The sequence below is a fragment of the Phyllobates terribilis genome, unplaced genomic scaffold, assembly GCF_046119375.1.
Source record: "Phyllobates terribilis strain yellow unplaced genomic scaffold, ASM4611937v1 Scaffold_5__5_contigs__length_657084704, whole genome shotgun sequence".
In the NCBI taxonomy this organism is placed as follows: domain Eukaryota; kingdom Metazoa; phylum Chordata; class Amphibia; order Anura; family Dendrobatidae; genus Phyllobates; species Phyllobates terribilis.
Window position 1 is genome coordinate 461,940,091 of NW_027362765.1, and position 27,720 is coordinate 461,967,810.

Genomic DNA, 27,720 nt, shown 5'->3' on the forward strand with positions numbered 1-27,720 from the left:
CTATGTAGTGGGTGTGGGTGGAGAAAGCAGCTTAGGGGAGCACATGACAGGGAGAGTATAAATAGGAAGCCATCTTAGAAAGAGCAAGACAGTCAGAAGAGGAGAAGTGACAGGAGCAGAGGCTCTGCATGAGCTCTGCTCCGGAGGCGGGCCTAGCCTGGGAGGCCCAGGACTGAAGGAGAGAAGAGAGGAGTGGGAGCAGGAAGGCTCCAGGAACCGAAGGGACCCTAGGGGTACGGGCCGTGCAGAAGGCCACCCATACGCCCGCTGCTACCAGGAGGTAGAGGGGTCAGGCCAGATAAGGGGAACTGGTCCTTCAACTAGCGGAGAAACAGCAAGGCTCAACTAGAAACCATAGGCTGCAGCATTTCATGTACTGCAGGCCAAAGTCCACACCAGTCTCACTAAGAAGGTAGCCACATAGGACTCAGGGGACGGAACACACGTCGCCCGACAAGGCCCGAGGATACCGGATAGAAGTGTCACTGGGTGTGAGGTGCAGGGAGAAAGGCCAGAGAAAGGACACACAGAAGGGGGTCCTGCTAAGTACTCCGGAGCTATCTGGGGGTGGACTGAGCCCCTCACTGAGTACGCACAGCACGACGGGGGAGATGGCTCTGGTACCTGTTATCTGGACTGCAACAACTGTGAGTAAAGATCTTGGGACTGCATCACACGGACTCTGTGTTCATTACTGACTATCTGCACTACAACCACCATCATCCACCCACACTGCCCTGAAGCTACACTCTTCCTGTGGGGAGTAATAATACCATTGCTGCAAAACCACCAGCTTCAGAGGACTGTTCCGCAGCGGCGGCCCCTTTGGCTGCACTCCACAGGTGGCGTAGTTGGACAATATAAAACCCATATATGCAAATTACCCTTGGATTGACCGCCCTGGGTCACGGACCGGGTCACCGCCACAGTGACTACAACCCCCAGTGTCTACCGGCCCGGCTCCGGGTACCCCACGGTCCAGGGGGCGCGTCAACTTCATAGGTCCCTGATCTGAGACCACTCCTGCAGCGTGATTTACCCCACCTCTGGATCTCATTGGCCCAGGCTATACGTCAGAACGTATTGCACCAGGGCTTGTCGGTGCTGCCACAGTCGCTGCAACATGTGCAGAGTTGAATTCCACCGTGTCGGCACATCGCATTTCAGCCGGTGAACTGGCAGGCCCAACAACTTCTATAGAAATGTAAGTCGTTGAGCTGCGGGATGCGAACGGCGGAAGTGAGCACACAGCGACCGTGCCCTCTGCAGAAGGCCATCTAGTCCGGGATAGTGGGCTAAAAATTGCTGGACAACCAGGCTCAACACGTGAGCCATACAAGGCACGTGTGTGACATTGCCCTGGCGAAGGGCCGAACTCAGGTTTGCAGCATTGTCGCACACGGCCTTCTCTGGTTGCAGGTCCAGTGGAGACAACCATTCATGAAACTGGGTCTCCAAAGCTGACCACAACTCCTCAGCTGTGTGACTCACATTTCCCAGACATTTCAAAGTAAACAACGCCTGATGCCTTTGAGCCCTGCTGCCAGCATAGTAAGGAGGTGTGCAGGATTCCTTCTGCACAGTTAGAAAGCGGGTGGCATTACCAGACAAGCTTTGGGTGCAGGTGGAGGACCGAGATGAGGTTGAGGAGGCAGAAGCAGTGGAGGAACTTCTAGATAAAGAGGATTGATGTACAACTCGTGGGGACGGCAAGATTTGGACAGCAGCCCCTTGTCCTGCTGTCACCATAGTTACCCAGTGCCCAGTCGGCGACATGTAATGCCCCTGTTCATGCCTACTCGCCCAAGTGTCTGTGGTGAAATGCACCCTGTCACACACAGAGTTTCTCAAAGAAGCGGTGATGTTGTGTGCGACATGCTGGTGGGGCGCAGGCACACCTTTCTTTGAGAAGTAGTGCCGACTGGGCATCTGGTACTGGGGCACTGCGACGGACATAAGGTCTCGAAAATCCTCTGTGTCCACCAGGCGGAAAGGCAGCATTTCTGTAGCCAACAGCTTACAGATGGAGAAATTCAACCTCTTAGCTTTGTTATGGCTAGGAGGAAATGGTCTTTTACTTGTCCACATCTGAGGGACCGAGGGCTGGCTGTTGTGCTTAGACGGGGTTGAGTAGGGTGTCCCCGGCAAACTGCCGGTCTGTGAGGAAGATGCAGGTGGAAAAGGGTTGCCTTGATCCAAAGGTGGTGCTCTCGATGTCGGAGAGCGCTCAACACCAGCTGGTGTTTCCACTTCCAAATGAAATGATGACCTGCCAATCACACTGGCTGTTGCGGGTAAAGAGGTGGCAGGTCTGCGTCCAAAAACATATGTGACTGCTGTCCTCCCAGTCACAGAGGATGAAGAGGCCGCGGATGCACAAGATGGGGCACACGGTGGTTGGACCGGCCCGCTATGCCGCATTGTAGCACAGTGAGCTTCCCACTGCAACTTATGCTTCATATCCATGTGACGGTTCATGCATGAAGTACTCAAACTATGGATTTTTTGGCCTCTACTTAGCTTTTGGTGACAAATATTACAGATAACACGAGTTGGGTCATCCTTATCGATCTGAAAAAATGCCCAGGCCCAGGCTATGCAAGGCTTGGAGCCCATGCGACCTGAAGAGCCACTATGACTTGTGGTCAGAGGCAGAGTTGTGGTTGAGGATGCAGTTGTTGACGTGCTTCCAGTACTCCGTCTCTGTCCAGGAAGGCGCAACCTAACCTCGTCGTCAATAGCATCTGTGACGCCCAGCTGTGCATTGATGGAATCCTCCACAAGAGGCCCCCATAAACATTCACACATCTCCACCTTCCACCTCAGACCAGCAGAGGGAGCCCGTTAGGGATATCAATAGGGAAGGTGGAGCTAGGCAGTTCAGTTCCTCTGAAGAGTTCCTGCAGTAGAGAAGCCTAAGAGAGGTCAGTCTGCAGTGGAGCTCAGCCTAGTCTAGAGAACTCAGTTAATAGTTCAGCAGTGGAGCACGAGGCTCCTGTTAGCTAGATTCAGGTAGCCCAGTTAGAGCTTAAGGTGTGCCGGCGCCATAAGATCGGTGAAGCGCGGCAAGTTGCCATTAGTGTGTATAGCCTAGTGAGGGCCTGAGTAGGCAAAAGGCGAGTGGAGAATTAGTACATAGGGGGCAGAGGAGCTAAACCAGCTCACCCCGAAGCATTTACCGGACACCGGATCCGAGCTTACCGGGATCTCTATGACCCAGTAAGGCATAACCGGAATCCCTGGAGAACTACAAGTCCCAGGATCGCTAAGGTGCTGATACATAACAGAGCCAGGAGACGCCTAGACCCCGCATACTGGGAGCGTGAACTCCAAGACAAGGCCCTACCACAAGGTCAGCCAGCGCAGGACAGAGAAAAAGTTAGGCCTAGCTCCAGGCAGGTCAGAAACTTACTATGCAGAGGCAAGAAACAGGAGGCCCTACACCCGCTCATTGGGGAGGATCCTGATATGCACCCTTCACCCTACAGTGCTCCGGGATGTGCCTGAATTTCCACCAGTAAAAGGTACTGAAGTGACTACCGTGTCCGTTCCCGTTCTTGCTCTGACCCAGCTGGGTCTCGTCTGTCCTGCATTCCCCCTGCATACGCTTTTCTGAGGCCTAGCTCCACCTGTGGGGAGCTATACCATCGAGCTGCCTTATCACCGGCCTCAGTGGACTGCTGTAGCGCTGGTGCTTCTCACCAGATACCACAGTGGCGTCATGACCCCAGGGTACGGGCCCGGGAGCCGACCACCGCGACATCCCCAAGGCCAGGAAAAGGCCCGGGTACCGAGTCATCCCCATCCCCTGGGCTAGTCACATCCTCCTCCACCTCCTCTGCTGACCTCATCGACTGGCTGACTGTGGGTTGACAGTAAGTGGGATCTCCAACCTCGTCATCATCACCCTGTGTGTTCTCACACCCGTCGTCCTCAGAGCCAACCTCTTCCTGCCCTGACCGAAAAGTCAAGTTGTCGCTCCAATCAGGTATTTGAGTCTCATCATCATCTTCATCATTGTCTCCACCAACAGGAGTTACAATTTGGGAACGAGGGTCTACATTATGCTCAGAACCTTCTTCATCTGGTCCTGGATCCGACTCATAAAGATTCTGGGCATCAGTGCAGATCATTTCCTCGTCTGGATTAACAGAAGCTCTGGAGTAGACCTCCGTTTCCCAGGCTATAGTATGAGTAAACAGCTGTGCAGACTCAACCATCTGTGTTACCCCATACTCAGACGGGCAGCTGGAGACTTGGGAGCTGTGAGGAAGCAAGTGCGATTGGGGTGACACCTCTGAGGACAGGAGTACTTGCGATGTTGAAGTTGAGGTGGAGGAGAGCCCACTTGAAGGAGCATTTGATATCTGTTGAAGCACCTGCTGTTTTTGTGCCTCATCTGGAATTTGTAGCGATGGGCATGTCCGTAAGAAAGGGATCGTATCACATTGTCCACGAAAAGAAGTAGACATCTTAGTTTGGCTGGAAGACGGTCTTTCTTCTGCAGATGTTACCCTACCCCTACCGCGGGGGGGCTCGACCCACCAGCAGACAGGCACCAGTATTGGGAGAGGGGGGCTGGCCGTCAGGGTCCACCGCGGCTCTGGCACAAACCCGGCGACAAGGAGGTCGCACGGGCAGGAACGGACTGGCCGTGTCGGCTTCGCACTCCAGCGTAGTTCCTCTGCCCGCTCACGCCCGTAACCTCAAAGGGATGTGCAAGCAGCTTTTCTTCCCAGGGCTGTTCCCCGCCCAGCAGGAACGTGGGGGAGCTCAGGTCGGCCTTCCACTGTACTCCCTTACCTCCCTCGCCATCTTTCCTTCTTCCGTTCTCCATCTAACCCCTTGGCTCTGTGGTGTCCGCTCTCCCTCCAGCTCTCTCCTTCTCACAGGTGGACTACCGCGTATATTCACACTGTGGCGAATCTTTTGGGTCCAGGCATAAGAAGTTGTCGAGGTAATGGATAATATGTGCCCCCTTAGAAACGTCCATTACAACCCATTCGAGGAAGCAACTAAACGCCTCAAATAGTGAGCAGGATCTGGACCACCACATGGGAAAACAGCAATCTATATAGTATGCTCCTTCCCAGAAGCAGCCCAATAGGTGGACACTATTCGGAGGCACAGGTAGTAAGTAACCGGAATGCTGCATCAATGTCTGTTTTGGCCATTAGGGTGACCCTTCCCAACTTCTTGATCCGCCTGATTGCCTTGTCAAAGGATGTACAGTATATACTACTGTACTTGGTTCCGCGTCGATGTTGTCGTTTACTGACCTTCCCCTTGGATATGACAAATGGTGGATTAGTCCGAATGTATTGGGTTCCGTTTTTTGCACAACTCACAACGGGGATACCACTACGTCTTGTAAGGAAAGTGTTCTGAATGGAACCGCCATTCTACCTAAAGATATTTCTTTTTTTAATTTTCTTGTCACGACTAGTGTTGAGCATTCCGATACTGAAATATCGGGTATCGGCCGATATTCGCGGTATCGGAATTCCGATGCTTAATTCCGATACTTTTGCAATATCGTATACCAGAATCGGAAGTTCCCATAATGCAATGAGCCAGTTTCATTTTATTCAGCCAATGAGGATCCTAAGAAGTGTGGGCACATCCTGTTAGGCATGTAGGCATCTTAACTAATGGCATGGCTGTGATTGGCTGCTGAAATGATGTCATGATGCACTATAAAAGCCGCCGCCGCCATTTTGAGCTCACTCTGCTGTGAATTCAGTTAGGGATAGGACGCTCTTGTTCTGAGGGACAGTTTTAGCTACCTATTTGGTCTATTCTGCTTTACCCAAGCTACTTTATAAATCGCTGTGCCCTGCAGCGCTAGTGCACAGTTCTCTGTGCTGTTCACCGCTGTCTGCAAGGTCTGTGTGTGTGAGTGCAGCTCACCCTGTAGTGTGTGCTTCAACCACGTCTGGTTGTAGTGCACTCAGTGTGTGTCACTGCCTCATACATTGTCCTTTTTTGCCAATTCATAATTTTTCCTGATATCTCCTATTAGTGTGGTGGTTCCATCCGTATTCAGCTAAATTGGTTCCAAACAAACTATATAGGAGTAGATAGAGAAATTTTTTTGGTCTTGCAGCGCTAGTGCACAGTGCTCTGCATCTGTACTGTTCACCGCTGTCTGCAAGGTCTGTGTGTGTGAGTGCAGCTTACCCTGTAGTGTGTACTTCAGCCACATCTTGTTGTAGTGCACTCAGTGTGTGTCACTGCCTCATACATTGTCCTTTTTTGCCAATTCATAATTTTTCCTGATATCTCCTATTAGTGTGGTGGTTCCATCCGTATTCAGCTAAATTGGTTCCAAACACACTATATAGGAGTAGATAGAGAAATTTTTTTGGTCTTGCAGCGCTAGTGCACAGTGCTCTGCATCTGCACTGTTCACCGCTGTCTGAAAGGTCTGTGTGTGTGAGTGCAGCTCACCCTGTAGTGTGTGCTTCAGCCACGTATGGTTGTAGTGCACTCAGTGTGTGTCACTGCCTCATACATTGTCCTTTTTTGCCAATTCATAATTTTTCCTGATTTCTCCTATTAGTGTGGTGGTTCCATCCGTATTCAGCTAAATTGGTTCCAAACACACTATATAGGAGTAGTTAGAGGAGCCTTTCTGCAGCATTGGGCCCTGCAGCCCCAGCCAGATTAGTATTAGCCTATTTTTTGCAGCCTCATCTAATGCATTGTAGGTTACCTTCCTACATTGTAATAGCTACAAAACATTTGTGATACTATCGGTATTACATCTTTAGGCACATCCAGTGTCTTTTTGTGACAAAAAAAACCTAAATAAAGTTCACCAAACACTCCACTTTACAGTTGTGTAGGCCACATTAGCTCATATTAAAGTCTAGTCCACACTTTATAAAATTAGTGTTTCTTATACCTGTTAGCAGCTGTTCAGGAATAAGCACACTAAGCCCTTAGTACTTTTCTGCCTATCTTTATCAGTCTACCAAGCTGAAGAAGGCAGGGAGTAAGGCATGTGGGCGTGGTCGTGGGCGTGGAGTTTCTGCAGGGAGAGGACGTGAGGATTCTGTGCCTGCAGGGAGAGGATGTGGGGATTCTGTGCCTGCTGCGGGCACCAGTGACTCAGCATCCCCCAGTTTTACCAGGGAACAGTCCTTTATGCGCAGCTTTGTAGGAGCTAGCCGTACCCCACTGCTGCGGGAGGACCAAATTGAAGCCGCTGTCGGATGGATGGCAGCTAACGCATCGACTTCAATTAGTTCCAGATCCTCTCAGGTCCTGAGCACTGAAGAGCACCCATCTGTCTCTTCACCACCTGCCAAATTGCCCAGGCAGTCAGAGAGCCCTGGACAGGAGCCATCTCTACTTCTGTTCTCTGAATCTCTTGGCTTGGAAAGAGGGGGCCAGCCAAGCAGAATTCGAGAATTTGAAGAAGAGGTAGTATGCAGTGATGCGCAACCATTTTGTCTCTCTGAATCTGAAGAGGCGGGTGGGCCAGTGCCTATGGTCAGCAGCACACCTCAGTACTCATCTGATGATGAGACTCAGGTGCCACTTTCTGGTGCATACTGTGCTGTCGAGACTACCCAGGAGAAGCAGTTGTTTGAAGAGGGTGGTGTAGATGATGAGGTCCTTGACCCATCATGGCGTGAGGAACAGGAAGGTGGTGGGAGCAGCTCTGAGGAAGAGATTCCCCGAACAGCCCAAAAAGGAGGGAGAGGGAGGGGGCAGACTTGGCTGCCTGTAGCCTCCACTTTGGCACCCATTAGGAGCATGGCTCTTCCAAAATCCAAAGCGGGCGCTCCCAAGACTTGCAGTGCCTGGTCCTTTTTTGACACAGTTGCAGATGACATTTGCTTTGTCAAATGCAAGCTGTGTAATCAAAAGGTGAAAAGAGGGAAAAGTGTCAGCAACCTCAATACCACAAATATGTGGAAACATGTGCGGACCAAGCACGTGGTGGAGTTACAAAAACACACTGAAGACCTAGGCCAACCTACAGCGCCACCTACTACCTCTTCAGCTCGTGTTGTAGCCTCTTCCTCCAGCTCACACACAGCTGGTTCCGCTTCCTCACAGGATCGCCATGGAAGAATCTCTGGCACTGTTGTACAGAGACACAGTGTAATTCCACCCACAGCACCACTTTCCCAGTCATCCTCACACTCCCAGGCCAGTCTACAGCCATCGTTAGCACAGGCATGGGAGAAAAGGCGCCCATACTCGGCAAACCACCCCCGAGCACAGGCTCTAAATGCTGGCATTGCTAAACTACTGGCCCTTGAAATGCTATCATTCAGGCTGGTGGAGACTGACACATTCTGTAACTTTATGGCATTGCCAGTCCCACAATACAACGTGCCCATCCGCTTTTATTTCAGCAGGCAAGCCGTCCCTGCCCTGCAACATCATGTGGAGGGAAAAATTAAACATGCGCTACAAAAGGCCGTCAGTAGCAAGGTCCACCTGACCACCGATGCGTGGACCAGTAAGCATGGACAGGGACGATACCTTTCCCTCACTGCCCATTGGGTAAATGTTGTGGAGCCGGGTACAGATCTTGAGAGAGGCGCTGTACGTGTTCTGCCAACTCCAAGGATTGCAGGAATCCAGTCTGTACACATTGACTCCTTCTCATACTCCAGTTCCTCTGAATCAGCGCTGCAGGAGCCGTCACGGTCTACCTCCACATCGACCCGTGAACGGTTACCTGTTATGATGACCGATATGAGCACAGCCGTGGCCAAACGTCAACAGGCCATATTAAAATAAATTTATTTGGGGAATCGAAGCCACACAGCGCAGGAGCTCTGGAATGCCATCAAGCAGCAGAGCGATGTGTGGTTTGTGCCAGCGAATCTCCAGCCAGGCATGGTAGTGTGTGACAATGGCCGAAATCTGGTGGCAGCTCTGGGCCTAGGCAACCTCACTCACATCCCATGTCTGGCACATGTGCTCAACTTGGTTGTGCAGAGTTTTTTGAGGGACTATCCGGATCTTGATGGACTGCTTCACAAGGTCCGCATAGAGTGCGCTCACTTGCGGCGTTCCAGCAACGCAAGATCACGCATTGCAGCTCTGCAGCGCCGATTACGTCTTCCGGAACATCGCATCATATGTGACCTACCCACCAGGTGGAATTCAACGTTACATATGTTGGAGAGGTTGTGTGAGCAGCAGGCAGCAGTAATGGAGTACCAGCTGCAGCAGGCGCAAACAAGTCGCAGTGCGCGCCGTTCACACTTCACCACCACTGAGTGGGCCTCTATGAAGGACATTTGCCACGTTTTGCGTGCCTTCGATTATTCCACGCGGATGGCGAGTGCAGATGATGCACTAGTCAGCATGACTATCCCCCTTTTCTGCCTGCTTGAAAAAACACTGCAAGCACTAAGGGACGAGGTTTTGGAAGAGGTGGAGGATGAGGAGTCACAAATGCCATCTGCTTCTCTACAGTCTGCGCAACGTGGTTCCTCACAAAGGCCTAGGCAGGGGACACTTTGTGAGGAGGATGAGGAGGAGTCAATGGATGAGGAAGACATCTGTCAAGAGGAGGGAGGTACACAATGCTCTAGTAGTCAGTATCTAGAGCGAGGGTGGGGTGATGCAGAGCAGGCAGAGATCACGCCTCAAGCAGGGGACAGCGTTTCTTGGCCAGTTGACAGTCTGCAGCACATGGTTGATTTCATGCTGCAGTGCCTGAGAAACGACCGCCGCATCGCCCACATTCTCAACACGGCTGATTATTGGGTGTCCACCCTCCTAGATCCTCGCTACCGGGACAACTTACAAAGCCTCATAACACCGTTGAACCGGGAGCGTAAAATGCGGGAGTACCAAGACGCACAGGTACATTCCATCATGTTCTCCATTCCAACCGAGAGCAGTGCTGCTAGTGCTTTACAAAGCAGCTCAGTGCGTCGAGGCAGTGGAGGAAGCTCTACACAAAGAGGGAGCAGAAGCAGCACCTCAGCACAAGGCAAGACCAGTATGGCCGAAATGTGGCAAAGTTTTGTATCCCCGCCGCCACAAATGTCTACACCATCACAGACGGCTCCAGTCAGCAGGAGGCAACGTTTCCGTCAGATGGTGACAGACTACATGTCTTGCCCTCTTAGTGTACTCCCAGACGGCTCTTCTCCCTTCAAGTTTTGGGTCTGTAAGCTGGATACATGGCCAGAGCTTAGTCAGTAGAGATGAGCGTTGTTCTACTCGAACTGTTCGCCAATCTCAAATTCGAGGTGTTTTGGGCGGTGTTCGAGCCGTTCGGCGAACACGAACAATTTGATAAAAATTCGGCTGTTCGAGGTTATGTTCGATAACTGTTCGTGCACCAAAATCATAACTGGATTTTTTCTCAGTAATGATGAAAATTAATGTTAATACGCAGTTTGAGTGTACAGCGGGGTGGGGGGAGGGGCAGGGGATGGATCTCTGCAGGAACAATGAAGATCTCCATTTTTTTTTCTCTTTCCCGCATTTGCAGTGGGGAGGTGCAATCTGTCAGCCTATCAGCAGCGCACACACGGAGCGAAGTGCTTTTTTTCACACAAGCAAGGGCATGTGTCATTGGCAGTGTATGTCACATGTCCTTGCCCTATAAGACCAAGCCATTTTCCCCGTCGCCACCATTTTCTCACTGCTGCAGCTGCGTGTTAGACGGCACCGCTGTTGCTGTGTGCGCTATACCATGTTAATTTCAAGCCAATTTTCGCACAAATATACAGATAGCTTGGGAGTAGGGAATAGTTGTGATTGCAGTCCTTTTAAGGACTAGGTTACAGCATTTCCTACGACTTTTATCAGGGAGGTCTGTGCTCTTAAATAGATAGGTTGTGGGAGTAAAGACTAATTGTAATTGGAGTCCTTTTCAGGACTAGGTTACATCAGTTCCTATCAGTTTTTGCCAGGCAGGTCTGTGCCAGTGCTGTGCAAGTTTTTTTCACAGCATTTGGCTGAATCTAGCAAAGCTAATCCTTTTTGGCCTATTGCAGAGTGTGTTAGTCAGTGGAGTAGCCTATCTGTGCTGCAAGATATACCACCTGTGTATAGAATACCAATTTTTTTACTGCACCTAGTGAAGTAAAATCTTTTGGGCATAGCATCATTCTATTAGTCCATCTATACTGACCTCCATCAGGTTGCAAATTAAAACTAATTTTTATCTGCATCTACAGTACCTCTGAAAAAATATTTGGGCTTCTAGCTGTGTGTGGGACTTGTTGTATTAGTCCATCTATACTGACCTCCATCAGGTTGCAAACTGAATATATTTTTTTCTGCATCTACCTCTGAAAAAATATTTGGGCTTCTAGCTGTGTGTGGGACTTGTTGTATTAGTCCATCTATACTGACCTCCATCAGGTTGCAAATTAAAAATAATTTTTATCTGCATCTACAGTACCTCTGAAAAAATATTTGGGCTTCTAGCTGTGTGTGGGACTTGTTGTATTAGTCCATCTATACTGACCTCCATCAGGTTGCAAACTGAATATATTTTTTTCTGCATCTACCTCTGAAAAAATATTGGGCTTCTAGCTGTGTGTGGGTCTTGTTCTATTAATCCATCTATACTGACCTCCATCAGGTTGCAAACTGAATATAATTTTTTTCTGCATCTAGCTCTGAAAAAATATTTGGCCTTCTAGCAGTGTGTCGGACTTTCTCTATTAGTCCATCTATACTGACCTCCATCAGGTTGCAAATTAAAAATAATTTGTATCTGCATCTACAGTACCTCTGAAAAAATATTTGGGCTTCTAGCTGTGTGTGGGACTTGTTGTATTAGTCCATCTATACTGACCTCCATCAGGTTGCAAATTAAAAATAATTTTTATCTGCATCTACAGTACCTCTGAAAAAATATTTGGTCTTCTAGCTGTGTGTGGGACTTGTTGTATTAGTCCATCTATACTGACCTCCATCAGGTTGCAAACTGAATATATTTTTTTCTGCATCTACCTCTGAAAAAATATTTGGGCTTCTAGCTGTGTGTGGGTCTTGTTCTATTAATCCATGTATACTGACCTCCATCAGGTTGCAAACTGAATATAATTTTTTTCTGCATCTAGCTCTGAAAAAATATTTGGCCTTCTAGCAGTGTGTCGGACTTTCTCTATTAGTCCATCTATACTGACCTCCATCAGGTTGCAAATTAAAAATAATTTGTATCTGCATCTACAGTACCTCTGAAAAAATATTTGGGCTTCTAGCTGTGTGTGGGACTTGTTGTATTAGTCCATCTATACTGACCTCCATCAGGTTGCAAATTAAAAATAATTTTTATCTGCATCTACAGTACCTCTGAAAAAATATTTGGGCTTCTAGCTGTGTGTGGGACTTGTTGTATTAGTCCATCTATACTGACCTCCATCAGTTTGCAAACTGAATATATTTTTTTCTGCATCTACCTCTGAAAAAATATTTGGGCTTCTAGCTGTGTGTGGGACTTGTTGTATTAGTCCATCTATACTGACCTCCATCAGGTTGCAAATTAAAAATAATTTGTATCTGCATCTACAGTACCTCTGAAAAAATATTTGGGCTTCTAGCTGTGTGTGGGACTTGTTGTATTAGTCCATCTATACTGACCTCCATCAGGTTGCAAATTAAAAATAATTTTTATCTGCATCTACAGTACCTCTGAAAAAATATTTGGTCTTCTAGCTGTGTGTGGGACTTGTTGTATTAGTCCATCTATACTGACCTCCATCAGGTTGCAAACTGAATATATTTTTTTCTGCATCTACCTCTGAAAAAATATTGGGCTTCTAGCTGTGTGTGGGTCTTGTTCTATTAATCCATCTATACTGACCTCCATCAGGTTGCAAACTGAATATAATTTTTTTCTGCATCTAGTTCTGAAAAAATATTTGGCCTTCTAGCAGTGTGTCGGACTTTCTCTATTAGTCCATCTATACTGACCTCCATCAGGTTGCAAATTAAAAATAATTTTTATCTGCATCTACAGTACCTCTGAAAAAATATTTGGGCTTCTAGCTGTGTGTGGGACTTGTTGTATTAGTCCATCTATACTGACCTCCATCAGTTTGCAAATTAAAACTAATTTTTATCTGCATCTACAGTACCTCTGAAAAAATATTTGGGCTTCTAGCTGTGTGTGGGACTTGTTGTATTAGTCCATCTATACTGACCTCCATCAGGTTGCAAACTGAATATATTTTTTTCTGCATCTACCTCTGAAAAATTATTTGGGCTTCTAGCTGTGTGTGGGACTTGTTGTATTAGTCCATCTATACTGACCTCCATCAGGTTGCAAACTGAATATATTTTTTTCTGCATCTACCTCTGAAAAAATATTGGGCTTCTAGCTGTGTGTGGGTCTTGTTCTATTAATCCATCTATACAGACCTCCATCAGGTTGCAAACTGAATATAATTTTTTTCTGCATCTACCTCTGAAAAAATATTTGGCCTTGTAGCAGTGTGTCGGACTTTCTCAAATTAGTCCATCTATACTGACCTCCATCAGGTTGCAAACTGAATATATTTTTTTCTGCATCTAACCCAGCCAATAGTTTTGGCCTAATACCACAGTTTGGCCACTCAGCTCTGCTCGGTTACCATCCATTGTTTTTTTGTGCAAACAACTCCAGAGTTGTGAATTAGTTAACCACCAAAATGAGTGGAAAAAGGCCTGCTGCTGGTGGAAAGGGGAATAGGCGTGTTGGGAAGGGGAAAAAAGGTTGTGTCCGTGGGGTAGGTGTTAAAGCAACAGTAACATCTGCAGAAGAAAGACCATCTTCCAGCCAAACTAAAATGTCTACTTCTTTTAGCGGACAATGTGATAAGATCCCTTTCTTACGGCCACGCCAATCGCTACAAATTCCAGATGAGGCACAAAAACAGCAGGTGCTTCAACGGATATCAAGTGCTCCTTTAAGTGGGCTCTCCTCCACATCAACTTCAACATCACAAATACTCCAGTCCTCAAAGGTGTCACCCAAATCGCACTTGCTTCCTCACAGCTCCCAAATCTCCAGCTGCCCGTCTGAGTATGAGGTAGAACAGATGGTTGAGTCTGCAGAGCTGTTTACTCATACTATAGCCTGGGAATCAGAGGTCGACTCCAGCGCTTCTGTGAATCCAGACGAGGAAATGATCTGCACTGATGCCCAGAATCTTTATGAGTCGGATCCAGGACCAGACGCAGAAGGTTCTGACCATAATGTAGACCCTCATTCCCAAACTGTAACTCCTGTTGGTGGAGACAATGAGGAAGACGATGATAAGACTCAAATACCTGATTGGAGCGACAACTTTAGTTTTTTGTCAGGGCAGGAACAGGTTGGCTCTGAGGACCACGGGTGTGATAACACACAGGGTGATGATGATGAGGTTGGAGATCCCACTTACTGTCAACCCACAGTCAGCCAAGAGATGAGGTCAGCAGAGGAGGTGGAGGAAGATGCTAGTGACGACGAGGTCAGGTTGCGCCTTCCTGGACAGAGACGTAGTACTGGAAGCACGTCAACAACTGCATCCTCAAACACAACTCTGCCTCTCACCACAAGTCGTGGTGGCTCTTCAGGTCGCATGGGTGCTAAGCCTTGCATAGCCTGGGCATTTTTTCAGATCGATAAAGATGACCCAACTCGTGTTATCTGTAACATTTGTCAGCAAAAGCTAAGTAGAGGCCAAAAAATACATAGTTTGAGTACTTCATGCATGAACCGGCACATGGACATGAAGCATAAGTTGCAGTGGGAAGCTCAGTGTGCTACAATGCGGCCTAGCCGGCCGGGCCAACCACCGTCTGCCATATCTTGTGCATCCGCGGCCTCTTCATCCTCTGTGACTGGCGGGACAGCAGTCACACCTGTTTTGGGGCGCAGACCTGCCACCTCTTTACCCGCAACAGCCAGCGTGATTGGCAGGTCATCATTTTCTTTGGAGGTGGTAACAGCAGCTGGTGTTGAGCGCTGTCCGACATCGATAGCACCACCTTTGGATCAAGGCAACCTAACATGTCCGCCTGCATCTTCCTCACAGACCGGCAGTTTGCCGGGGACTAGAGATGAGCGTTGTTCTACTCGAACTGTTCGCCAATCTCAAATTCGAGCTGTTTTGGGCGGTGTTCGAGCCGGTCGGCGAACACGAACAATTTGAGAAAAATTCGGCTGTTCGAGGTTATGTTCGATAACTGTTCGTGCACCAAAATCATAACTGGATTTTTTCTCAGTAATGATGAAAATTAATGTTAATACGCAGTTTGAGTGTACAGCGGGGCGGGGGGAGGGGCAGGGGATGGATCTCTGCAGGAACAATGAAGATCTCCATTTTTTTTTCTCTTTCCCGCATTTGCAGTGGGGAGGTGCAATCTGTCAGCCTATCAGCAGCGCACACACGGAGCGAAGTGCTTTTTTTCACACAAGCAAGGGCATGTGTGATTGGCAGTGTATGTCACATGTCCTTGCCCTATAAGACCAAGCCATTTTCCCCGTCGCCACCATTTTCTCACTGCTGCAGCTGCGTGTTAGACGGCACCGCTGTTGCTGTGTGCGCTATACCTTGTTAATTTCAAGCCAATTTTCGCACAAATATACAGATAGCTTGGGAGTAGGGAATAGTTGTGATTGCAGTCCTTTTAAGGACTAGGTTACAGCATTTCCTACGACTTTTATCAGGCAGGTCTGTGCTCTTAAATAGATAGATTGTGGGAGTAAAGACTAATTGTAATTGGAGTCCTTTTCAGGACTAGGTTACATCAGTTCCTATCAGTTTTTGCCAGGCAGGTCTGTGCCAGTGCTGTGCAAGTTTTTTTCACAGCATTTGGCTGAATCTAGCAAAGCTAATCCTTTTTGGCCTATTGCAGAGTGTGTTAGTCAGTGGAGTAGCCTATCTGTGTTGCAAGATATACCACCTGTGTATAGAATACCAATTTTTTTACTGCACCTAGTGAAGTAAAATCTTTTGGGCATAGCATCATTCTATTAGTCCATCTATACTGACCTCCATCAGGTTGCAAACTGAATATAATTTTTTTCTGCATCTAGCTCTGAAAAAATATTTGGGCTTCTAGCGGTGTGTGGGACTTGGTCTATTAGTCCATCTATACTGACCTCCATCAGGTTGCAAATTAAAAATAATTTTTTTCTGCATCTAGCTCTGAAAAAATATTTGGGCTTCTAGCAGTGTGTGGGACTTGGTCTATTAGTCCATCTATACTGACCTCCATCAGGTTGCAAATTAAAAATAATTTTTTTCTGCATCTAGCTCTGAAAAAATATTTGGGCTTCTAGCAGTGTGTGGGACTTGGTCTATTAGTCCATCTATACTGACCTCCATCAGGTTGCAAATTAAAAATAATTTTTTTCTTCATTTATCTCTGAAAAAATATTTGGGCTTCTAGCAGCGTGTGGGACTTGTTCTATTAGTCCATCTATACTGACCTCCATCAGGTTGCAAATTAAAAATAATTTTTTTCTGCATCTAGCTCTGAAAAAATATTTGGGCTTCTAGCAGTGTGTGGGACTTGGTCTATTAGTCCATCTATACTGACCTCCATCAGGTTGCAAATTAAAAATAATTTTTTTCTGCATCTAGCTCTGAAAAAATATTTGGGCTTCTAGCAGTGTGTGGGACTTGGTCTATTAGTCCATCTATACTGACCTCCATCAGGTTGCAAATTGAATAAAAAAATTTTCTGCATCTAGCTCTGAAAAAATATTTGGGCTTCTAGCAGTGTGTGGGACTTGGTCTATTAGTCCATCTATACTGACCTCCATCAGGTTGCAAATTGAATAAAAAAATTTTCTGCATCTAGCTCTGAAAAAATATTTGGGCTTCTAGCGGTGTGTGGGACTTGGTCTATTAGTCCATCTATACTGACCTCCATCAGGTTGCAAATTAAAAATAATTTTTTTCTGCATCTAGCTCTGAAAAAATATTTGGGCTTCTAGCAGTGTGTGGGACTTGGTCTATTAGTCCATCTATACTGACCTCCATCAGGTTGCAAATTAAAAATAATTTTTTTCTGCATCTAGCTCTGAAAAAATATTTGGGCTTCTAGCAGTGTGTGGGACTTGGTCTATTAGTCCATCTATACTGACCTCCATCAGGTTGCAAATTAAAAATAATTTTTTTCTTCATTTATCTCTGAAAAAATATTTGGGCTTCTAGCAGCGTGTGGGACTTGTTCTATTAGTCCATCTATACTGACCTCCATCAGGTTGCAAATTAAAAATAATTTTTTTCTGCATCTAGCTCTGAAAAAATATTTGGGCTTCTAGCAGTGTGTGGGACTTGGTCTATTAGTCCATCTATACTGACCTCCATCAGGTTGCAAATTAAAAATAATTTTTTTCTGCATCTAGCTCTGAAAAAATATTTGGGCTTCTAGCAGTGTGTGGGACTTGGTCTATTAGTCCATCTATACTGACCTCCATCAGGTTGCAAATTAAAAATAATTTTTTTCTGCATCTAGCTCTGAAAAAATATTTGGGCTTCTAGCAGTGTGTGGGACTTGGTCTATTAGTCCATCTATACTGACCTCCATCAGGTTGCAAATTAAAAATAATTTTTTTCTTCATTTATCTCTGAAAAAATATTTGGGCTTCTAGCAGCGTGTGGGACTTGTTCTATTAGTCCATCTATACTGACCTCCATCAGGTTGCAAATTAAAAATAATTTTTTTCTGCATCTAGCCCAGCCAATAGTTTTGGCCTAATACCACAGTTTGGCCACTCAGCTCTGCTCGGTTACCATCCATTGTTTTTTTGTGCAAACAACTCCAGAGTTGTGAATTAGTTAACCACCAAAATGAGTGGAAAAAGGCCTGCTGCTGGTGGAAAGGGGAATAGGCGTGTTGGGAAGGGGAAAAAAGGTTGTGTCCGTGGGGTAGGTGCAGAAGAAAGACCATCTTCCAGCCAAACTAAAATGTCTACTTCTTTTAGCGGACAATGTGATAAGATCCCTTTCTTACGGCCACGCCAATCGCTACAAATTCCAGATGAGGCACAAAAACAGCAGGTGCTTCAACGGATATCAAGTGCTCCTTTAAGTGGGCTCTCCTCCACATCAACTTCAACATCACAAATACTCCAGTCCTCAAAGGTGTCACCCAAATCGCACTTGCTTCCTCACAGCTCCCAAATCTCCAGCTGCCCGTCTGAGTATGAGGTAGAACAGATGGTTGAGTCTGCAGAGCTGTTTACTCATACTATAGCCTGGGAATCAGAGGTCGACTCCAGCGCTTCTGTGAATCCAGACGAGGAAATGATCTGCACTGATGCCCAGAATCTTTATGAGTCGGATCCAGGACCAGACGCAGAAGGTTCTGACCATAATGTAGACCCTCATTCCCAAACTGTAACTCCTGTTGGTGGAGACAATGAGGAAGACGATGATAAGACTCAAATACCTGATTGGAGCGACAACTTTAGTTTTTTGTCAGGGCAGGAACAGGTTGGCTCTGAGGACGACGGGTGTGATAACGCACAGGGTGATGATGATGAGGTCGGAGATCCCACTTACTGTCAACCCACAGTCAGCCAAGAGATGAGGTCAGCAGAGGAGGTGGAGGAAGATGCTAGTGACGACGAGGTCAGGTTGCGCCTTCCTGGACAGAGACGTAGTACTGGAAGCACGTCAACAACTGCATCCTCAAACACAACTCTGCCTCTCACCACAAGTCGTGGTGGCTCTTCAGGTCGCATGGGTGCTAAGCCTTGCATAGCCTGGGCATTTTTTCAGATCGATAAAGATGACCCAACTCGTGTTATCTGTAACATTTGTCAGCAAAAGCTAAGTAGAGGCCAAAAAATACATAGTTTGAGTACTTCATGCATGAACCGGCACATGGACATGAAGCATAAGTTGCAGTGGGAAGCTCAGTGTGCTACAATGCGGCCTAGCCGGCCGGGCCAATCACCGTCTGCCATATCTTGTGCATCCGCGGCCTCTTCATCCTCTGTGACTGGGGGGACAGCAGTCACACCTGTTTTGGGGCGCAGACCTGCCACCTCTTTACCCGCAACAGCCAGCGTGATTGGCAGGTCATCATTTTCTTTGGAGGTGGTAACACCAGCTGGTGTTGAGCGCTGTCCGACATCGATAGCACCACCTTTGGATCAAGGCAACCTAACATGTCCGCCTGCATCTTCCTCACAGACCGGCAGTTTGCCGGGGACACCCTTATCAACCCCGTCTAAGCACAATAGCCAGCCCTCGGTCCCTCAGATGTGGACAAGTAAAAGACCATTTCCTCCTAGCCATGAGAAAGCTAAGAGGTTGAATTTCACCATCTGCAAGCTCTTGGCTACAGAAATGCTGCCTTTCCGCCTGGTGGACACAGAGGATTTTCGAGACCTTATGTCCGTCGCAGTGCCCCAGTACCAGATGCCCAGTCGGCACTACTTCTCAAAGAAAGGTGTGCCTGCGCTCCACCAGCATGTCGCACACAACATCACCGCTTCTTTGAGAAACTCTGTGTGTGACAGGGTGCATTTCACCACAGACACTTGGACGAGTAGGCATGGACAGGGGCGTTACATGTCGCTGACTGGGCACTGGGTAACTATGGTGACAGCAGGACAAGGGGCTGCTGTCCAAGTCTTGCCGTCCCCACGAGTTGTGCGTCAATCCTCTTTATGTCAAAGTTCCTCCACTGCTTCTGCCTCCTCAACCTCCTCTCGGTCTTCCACCTGCACCCAAAGCCTGTCTGGTCATGCCACAAGCTTTCTAACTGCGCAGAAGGGATCCTGCACACCTCCTTACTATGCTGGCAGTAGGGCTCAACGTCATCAGGCGGTTTTTACATTGAAATGTCTGGGAAATGTGAGTCACACAGCTGAGGAGTTGTGGTCAGCTCTGGAGAACCAATTTCATGAATGGTTGTCTCCACTGGACCTGAAACCAGGGAAGGCCGTGTGCGACAATGCTGCAAACCTGGGTGCGGCCCTTCGCCGGGGCAATGTCACACACGTGCCTTGTATGGCTCACGTGTTGAACCTGGTTGTCCAGCAATTTTTAGCCCACTATCCCAGACTAGATGGCCTTCTGCAGAGGGCACGGTCGCTGTGTGCTCACTTCCGCCGTTCGCATCCCGCAGCTCAGCGACTTATATCTCTACAGAAGTCGTTGGGCCTGCCACTTCACCGGCTAAAATGCGATGTGCCTACCCGGTGGAATTCAACTCTGCACATGTTGCAGCGACTGTGGCAGCACCGACAAGCCCTGGTGCAATACGTTCTGACGTATAGCCTGGGCCAACGAGATTCAGAGGTGGGGCAAATCACGCTGGAGGAGTGGTCTCAGATCAGGAACCTATGCACCCTTCTGCACAGTTTTGAAATGGCGACGAAGATGTTTAGTGCTGACGATGCCATTATCAGCATGACTATTCCGGTGATTTACATGCTGGAGCACATGTTAAACAGAATTCGGAGTCAGGTGGTGGCACAAGAGGAGGTGGAGGAAGTAGAGGAGGAGGAGTTGTATGCGGAAGGGCTAACATCTGCAAGGTCCAGACGGTCGGCAGCACCAAGGCGGCAGGCATGTGAGGGTGGGGGAGATGGTTTTACCAGGGCGCATGGTAGCAGCCAAACTAGTGAGGAAGGTGCAGGAGCCCAGGCAGAAGTGGAGGACGAACTGATGGAAGACTCATCAGATGAGGGAGACCTTGATCACATTTCTGTTGTGCGAGGTTGGGGGGAGAGGACAGAGGAAGGAAGCATGATTGTTACCTCGCCACCAACACAACAGGGACTTGGTGCTCCTGGATGCGCAACACACATGAGTGCCTTCTTGCTGCACTACCTGCAACATGACCCTCGAATTGTGAGAATTAGAAATAATCCTGACTACTGGGTTGCCACACTGTTAGATCCCCGGTACAAAAGTAAATTTGCAGAAATTATTCCTGCCATAGAAAGGGATGCACGCATGCAGGAGTATCAGCAGAGACTGTTGCAGAATCTTACATGTGCTTTTCCACAAAATACCAGTGGTGCACGTAGTGAATCTCACAGTTCCAACTTGCCAACCGTGGGACCGTCAAGTGTTCAGCACTCAAACCGTAACAGAACCACAGTATCTGCTGGTAACATCAATTTTGCGGAATCATTTCACCACTTTTTTAGCCCATCCTTTGCAAGGCCACAGGAGACAAGAAGTCTGACACATAGTCAACGCCTAGAGATGATGGTACAGGAGTATCTCCAAGTAAACATTGAAGCCACGACTGTGTCACTGGACCCTTGCTCTTTTTGGGCTTCCAATCTGGATAAATGGCCGGAGCTAGCCACTTACGCCTTGGAGATCTTGTCATGCCCCGCAGCCAGCGTTCTGTCTGAACGTGTGTTCAGCGCTGCTGGTGGTGTGCTGACAGATAAGCGCACGCGGCTCTCCACTGATAATGTAGACAGACTCACGTTCATAAAGATGAACAAATCATGGATCCGAAACGACTTTTCTACCCCTGTGTCATCCTGGGGAGAGTAAAAGCTTGATGATTGGTTAAAATCACCCTACCAACCGTTTTAAGCTTTCAAATTACTAATCATGTTTATCTGTATCTTGACTGGAAAATAATTTGGGCTTTGTAGCAGTGTGCAGCACTGATCCTATTAGGCCATCTATAATAAGCTTCACCAGATTTAAAATTAAAAATAATTTTTAGCTGCATCTAGCCCGGAAAATAATTTTGGGGCTCCGAGATGCGCAAGACACATAAGTGCCTTCTTGCTGCACTACCTGCAGCATGACCCTCATATTGTCAGAATTCGAAGTAATCATGACTACTGGGTTGCCACACTCTTAGATCCCCCAAACTTTTCGATCAACCTTTTCATTTTAATAAAGACCAAAAAAATGGTCATTTTTGAAATTATAAGCATTAGCAGGTTGTTAGAAACTGAAATCAAACAGTTTTCAACTCAAAACTTTATTCTAGGTGATGTTACATTTTCACATAGGACCCCTTGTTCGAAAGGAGCTTCTGAATAGAGATGAGCGTTGTTCTACTCGAACTGTTCGCCAATCTCAAATTCGAGCTGTTTTGGGCGGTGTTCGAGCCGGTCGGCGAACACGAACAATTTGAGAAAAATTCGGCTGTTCGAGGTTATGTTCGATAACTGTTCGTGCACCAAAATCATAACTGGATTTTTTCTCAGTAATGATGAAAATTAATGTTAATACGCAGTTTGAGTGTACAGCGGGGCGGGGGGAGGGGCAGGGGATGGATCTCTGCAGGAACAATGAAGATCTCCATTTTTTTTTCTCTTTCCCGCATTTGCAGTGGGGAGGTGCAATCTGTCAGCCTATCAGCAGCGCACACACGGAGCGAAGTGCTTTTTTTCACACAAGGAAGGGCATGTGTGATTGGCAGTGTATGTCACATGTCCTTGCCCTATAAGACCAAGCCATTTTCCCCGTCGCCACCATTTTCTCACTGCTGCAGCTGCGTGTTAGACGGCACCGCTGTTGCTGTGTGCGCTATACCTTGTTAATTTCAAGCCAATTTTCGCACAAATATACAGATAGCTTGGGAGTAGGGAATAGTTGTGATTGCAGTCCTTTTAAGGACTAGGTTACAGCATTTCCTACGACTTTTATCAGGCAGGTCTGTGCTCTTAAATAGATAGATTGTGGGAGTAAAGACTAATTGTAATTGGAGTCCTTTTCGGGACTAGGTTACATCAGTTCCTATCAGTTTTTGCCAGGCAGGTCTGTGCCAGTGCTGTGCAAGTTTTTTTCACAGCATTTGGCTGAATCTAGCAAAGCTAATCCTTTTTGGCCTATTGCAGAGTGTGTTAGTCAGTGGAGTAGCCTATCTGTGTTGCAAGATATACCACCTGTGTATAGAATACCAATTTTTTTACTGCACCTAGTGAAGTAAAATCTTTTGGGCATAGCATCATTCTATTAGTCCATCTATACTGACCTCCATCAGGTTGCAAACTGAATATAATTTTTTTCTGCATCTAGCTCTGAAAAAATATTTGGGCTTCTAGCGGTGTGTGGGACTTGGTCTATTAGTCCATCTATACTGACCTCCATCAGGTTGCAAATTAAAAATAATTTTTTTCTGCATCTAGCTCTGAAAAAATATTTGGGCTTCTAGCAGTGTGTGGGACTTGGTCTATTAGTCCATCTATACTGACCTCCATCAGGTTGCAAATTAAAAATAATTTTTTTCTGCATCTAGCTCTGAAAAAATATTTGGGCTTCTAGCAGTGTGTGGGACTTGGTCTATTAGTCCATCTATACTGACCTCCATCAGGTTGCAAATTAAAAATAATTTTTTTCTGCATCTAACCCAGCCAATAGTTTTGGCCTAATACCACAGTTTGGCCACTCAGCTCTGCTCGGTTACCATCCATTGTTTTTTTGTGCAAACAACTCCAGAGTTGTGAATTAGTTAACCACCAAAATGAGTGGAAAAAGGCCTGCTGCTGGTGGAAAGGGGAATAGGCGTGTTGGGAAGGGGAAAAAAGGTTGTGTCCGTGGGGTAGGTGCAGAAGAAAGACCATCTTCCAGCCAAACTAAAATGTCTACTTCTTTTAGCGGACAATGTGATAAGATCCCTTTCTTACGGCCACGCCAATCGCTACAAATTCCAGATGAGGCACAAAAACAGCAGGTGCTTCAACGGATATCAAGTGCTCCTTTAAGTGGGCTCTCCTCCACATCAACTTCAACATCACAAATACTCCAGTCCTCAAAGGTGTCACCCAAATCGCACTTGCTTCCTCACAGCTCCCAAATCTCCAGCTGCCCGTCTGAGTATGAGGTAGAACAGATGGTTGAGTCTGCAGAGCTGTTTACTCATACTATAGCCTGGGAATCAGAGGTCGACTCCAGCGCTTCTGTGAATCCAGACGAGGAAATGATCTGCACTGATGCCCAGAATCTTTATGAGTCGGATCCAGGACCAGACGCAGAAGGTTCTGACCATAATGTAGACCCTCATTCCCAAACTGTAACTCCTGTTGGTGGAGACAATGAGGAAGACGATGATAAGACTCAAATACCTGATTGGAGCGACAACTTTAGTTTTTTGTCAGGGCAGGAACAGGTTGGCTCTGAGGACGACGGGTGTGATAACGCACAGGGTGATGATGATGAGGTCGGAGATCCCACTTACTGTCAACCCACAGTCAGCCAAGAGATGAGGTCAGCAGAGGAGGTGGAGGAAGATGCTAGTGACGACGAGGTCAGGTTGCGCCTTCCTGGACAGAGACGTAGTACTGGAAGCACGTCAACAACTGCATCCTCAAACACAACTCTGCCTCTCACCACAAGTCGTGGTGGCTCTTCAGGTCGCATGGGTGCTAAGCCTTGCATAGCCTGGGCATTTTTTCAGATCGATAAAGATGACCCAACTCGTGTTATCTGTAACATTTGTCAGCAAAAGCTAAGTAAAGGCCAAAAAATACATAGTTTGAGTACTTCATGCATGAACCGGCACATGGACATGAAGCATAAGTTGCAGTGGGAAGCTCAGTGTGCTACAATGCGGCCTAGCCGGCCGGGCCAATCACCGTCTGCCATATCTTGTGCATCCGCGGCCTCTTCATCCTCTGTGACTGGGGGGACAGCAGTCACACCTGTTTTGGGGCGCAGACCTGCCACCTCTTTACCCGCAACAGCCAGCGTGATTGGCAGGTCATCATTTTCTTTGGAGGTGGTAACACCAGCTGGTGTTGAGCGCTGTCCGACATCGATAGCACCACCTTTGGATCAAGGCAACCTAACATGTCCGCCTGCATCTTCCTCACAGACCGGCAGTTTGCCGGGGACACCCTTATCAACCCCGTCTAAGCACAATAGCCAGCCCTCGGTCCCTCAGATGTGGACAAGTAAAAGACCATTTCCTCCTAGCCATGAGAAAGCTAAGAGGTTGAATTTCACCATCTGCAAGCTCTTGGCTACAGAAATGCTGCCTTTCCGCCTGGTGGACACAGAGGATTTTCGAGACCTTATGTCCGTCGCAGTGCCCCAGTACCAGATGCCCAGTCGGCACTACTTCTCAAAGAAAGGTGTGCCTGCGCTCCACCAGCATGTCGCACACAACATCACCGCTTCTTTGAGAAACTCTGTGTGTGACAGGGTGCATTTCACCACAGACACTTGGACGAGTAGGCATGGACAGGGGCGTTACATGTCGCTGACTGGGCACTGGGTAACTATGGTGACAGCTGTCCAAGTCTTGCCGTCCCCACGAGTTGTGCGTCAATCCTCTTTATGTCAAAGTTCCTCCACTGCTTCTGCCTCCTCAACCTCCTCTCGGTCTTCCACCTGCACCCAAAGCCTGTCTGGTCATGCCACAAGCTTTCTAACTGCGCAGAAGGGATCCTGCACACCTCCTTACTATGCTGGCAGTAGGGCTCAACGTCATCAGGCGGTTTTTACATTGAAATGTCTGGGAAATGTGAGTCACACAGCTGAGGAGTTGTGGTCAGCTCTGGAGAACCAATTTCATGAATGGTTGTCTCCACTGGACCTGAAACCAGGGAAGGCCGTGTGCGACAATGCTGCAAACCTGGGTGCGGCCCTTCGCCGGGGCAATGTCACACACGTGCCTTGTATGGCTCACGTGTTGAACCTGGTTGTCCAGCAATTTTTAGCCCACTATCCCAGACTAGATGGCCTTCTGCAGAGGGCACGGTCGCTGTGTGCTCACTTCCGCCGTTCGCATCCCGCAGCTCAGCGACTTACATCTCTACAGAAGTCGTTGGGCCTGCCACTTCACCGGCTAAAATGCGATGTGCCTACCCGGTGGAATTCAACTCTGCACATGTTGCAGCGACTGTGGCAGCACCGACAAGCCCTGGTGCAATACGTTCTGACGTATAGCCTGGGCCAACGAGATTCAGAGGTGGGGCAAATCACGCTGGAGGAGTGGTCTCAGATCAGGAACCTATGCACCCTTCTGCACAGTTTTGAAATGGCGACGAAGATGTTTAGTGCTGACGATGCCATTATCAGCATGACTATTCCGGTGATTTACATGCTGGAGCACATGTTAAACAGAATTCGGAGTCAGGTGGTGGCACAAGAGGAGGTGGAGGAAGTAGAGGAGGAGGAGTTGTATGCGGAAGGGCTAACATCTGCAAGGTCCAGACGGTCGGCAGCACCAAGGCGGCAGGCATGTGAGGGTGGGGGAGATGGTTTTACCAGGGCGCATGGTAGCAGCCAAACTAGTGAGGAAGGTGCAGGAGCCCAGGAAGAAGTGGAGGACGAACTGATGGAAGACTCATCAGATGAGGGAGACCTTGATCACATTTCTGTTGTGCGAGGTTGGGGGGAGAGGACAGAGGAAGGAAGCATGATTGTTACCTCGCCACCAACACAACAGGGACTTGGTGCTCCTGGATGCGCAACACACATGAGTGCCTTCTTGCTGCACTACCTGCAACATGACCCTCGAATTGTGAGAATTAGAAATAATCCTGACTACTGGGTTGCCACACTGTTAGATCCCCGGTACAAAAGTAAATTTGCAGAAATTATTCCTGCCATAGAAAGGGATGCACGCATGCAGGAGTATCAGCAGAGACTGTTGCAGAATCTTACATGTGCTTTTCCACAAAATACCAGTGGTGCACGTAGTGAATCTCACAGTTCCAACTTGCCAACCGTGGGACCGTCAAGTGTTCAGCACTCAAACCGTAACAGAACCACAGTATCTGCTGGTAACATCAATTTTGCGGAATCATTTCACCACTTTTTTAGCCCATCCTTTGCAAGGCCACAGGAGACAAGAAGTCTGACACATAGTCAACGCCTAGAGACGATGGTACAGGAGTATCTCCAAGTAAACATTGAAGCCACGACTGTGTCACTGGACCCTTGCTCTTTTTGGGCTTCCAATCTGGATAAATGGCCGGAGCTAGCCACTTACGCCTTGGAGATCTTGTCATGCCCCGCAGCCAGCGTTCTGTCTGAACGTGTGTTCAGCGCTGCTGGTGGTGTGCTGACAGATAAGCGCACGCGGCTCTCCACTGATAATGTAGACAGACTCACGTTCATAAAGATGAACAAATCATGGATCCGAAACGACTTTTCTACCCCTGTGTCATCCTGGGGAGAGTAAAAGCTTGATGATTGGTTAAAATCACCCTACCAACCGTTTTAAGCTTTCAAATTACTAATCATGTTTATCTGTATCTTGACTGGAAAATAATTTGGGCTTTGTAGCAGTGTGCAGCACTGATCCTATTAGGCCATCTATAATAAGCTTCACCAGATTTAAAATTAAAAATAATTTTTAGCTGCATCTAGCCCGGAAAATAATTTTGGGGCTCCGAGATGCGCAAGACACATAAGTGCCTTCTTGCTGCACTACCTGCAGCATGACCCTCATATTGTCAGAATTCGAAGTAATCATGACTACTGGGTTGCCACACTCTTAGATCCCCCAAACTTTTCGATCAACCTTTTCATTTTAATAAAGACCAAAAAAATGGTCATTTTTGAAATTATAAGCATTAGCAAGTTGTTAGAAACTGAAATCAAACAGTTTTCAACTCAAAACTTTATTCTAGGTGATGTTACATTTTCACATAGGACCCCTTGTTCGAAAGGAGCTTCTGAACTCTCTCGTCCATTGAATTTGTCAGGTTTTGGATGGTTTCTGCTTCAATTGTTTTGCATGAGGACAGAATACCCTCCCAGAGCTGTTGCTTAGATGTGAACTGCCTCCCGCCATCATAGACACTCCTTTTAATTTTGCTCCAAAGGTTCTGAATGGGGTAGAGGTCAGGGG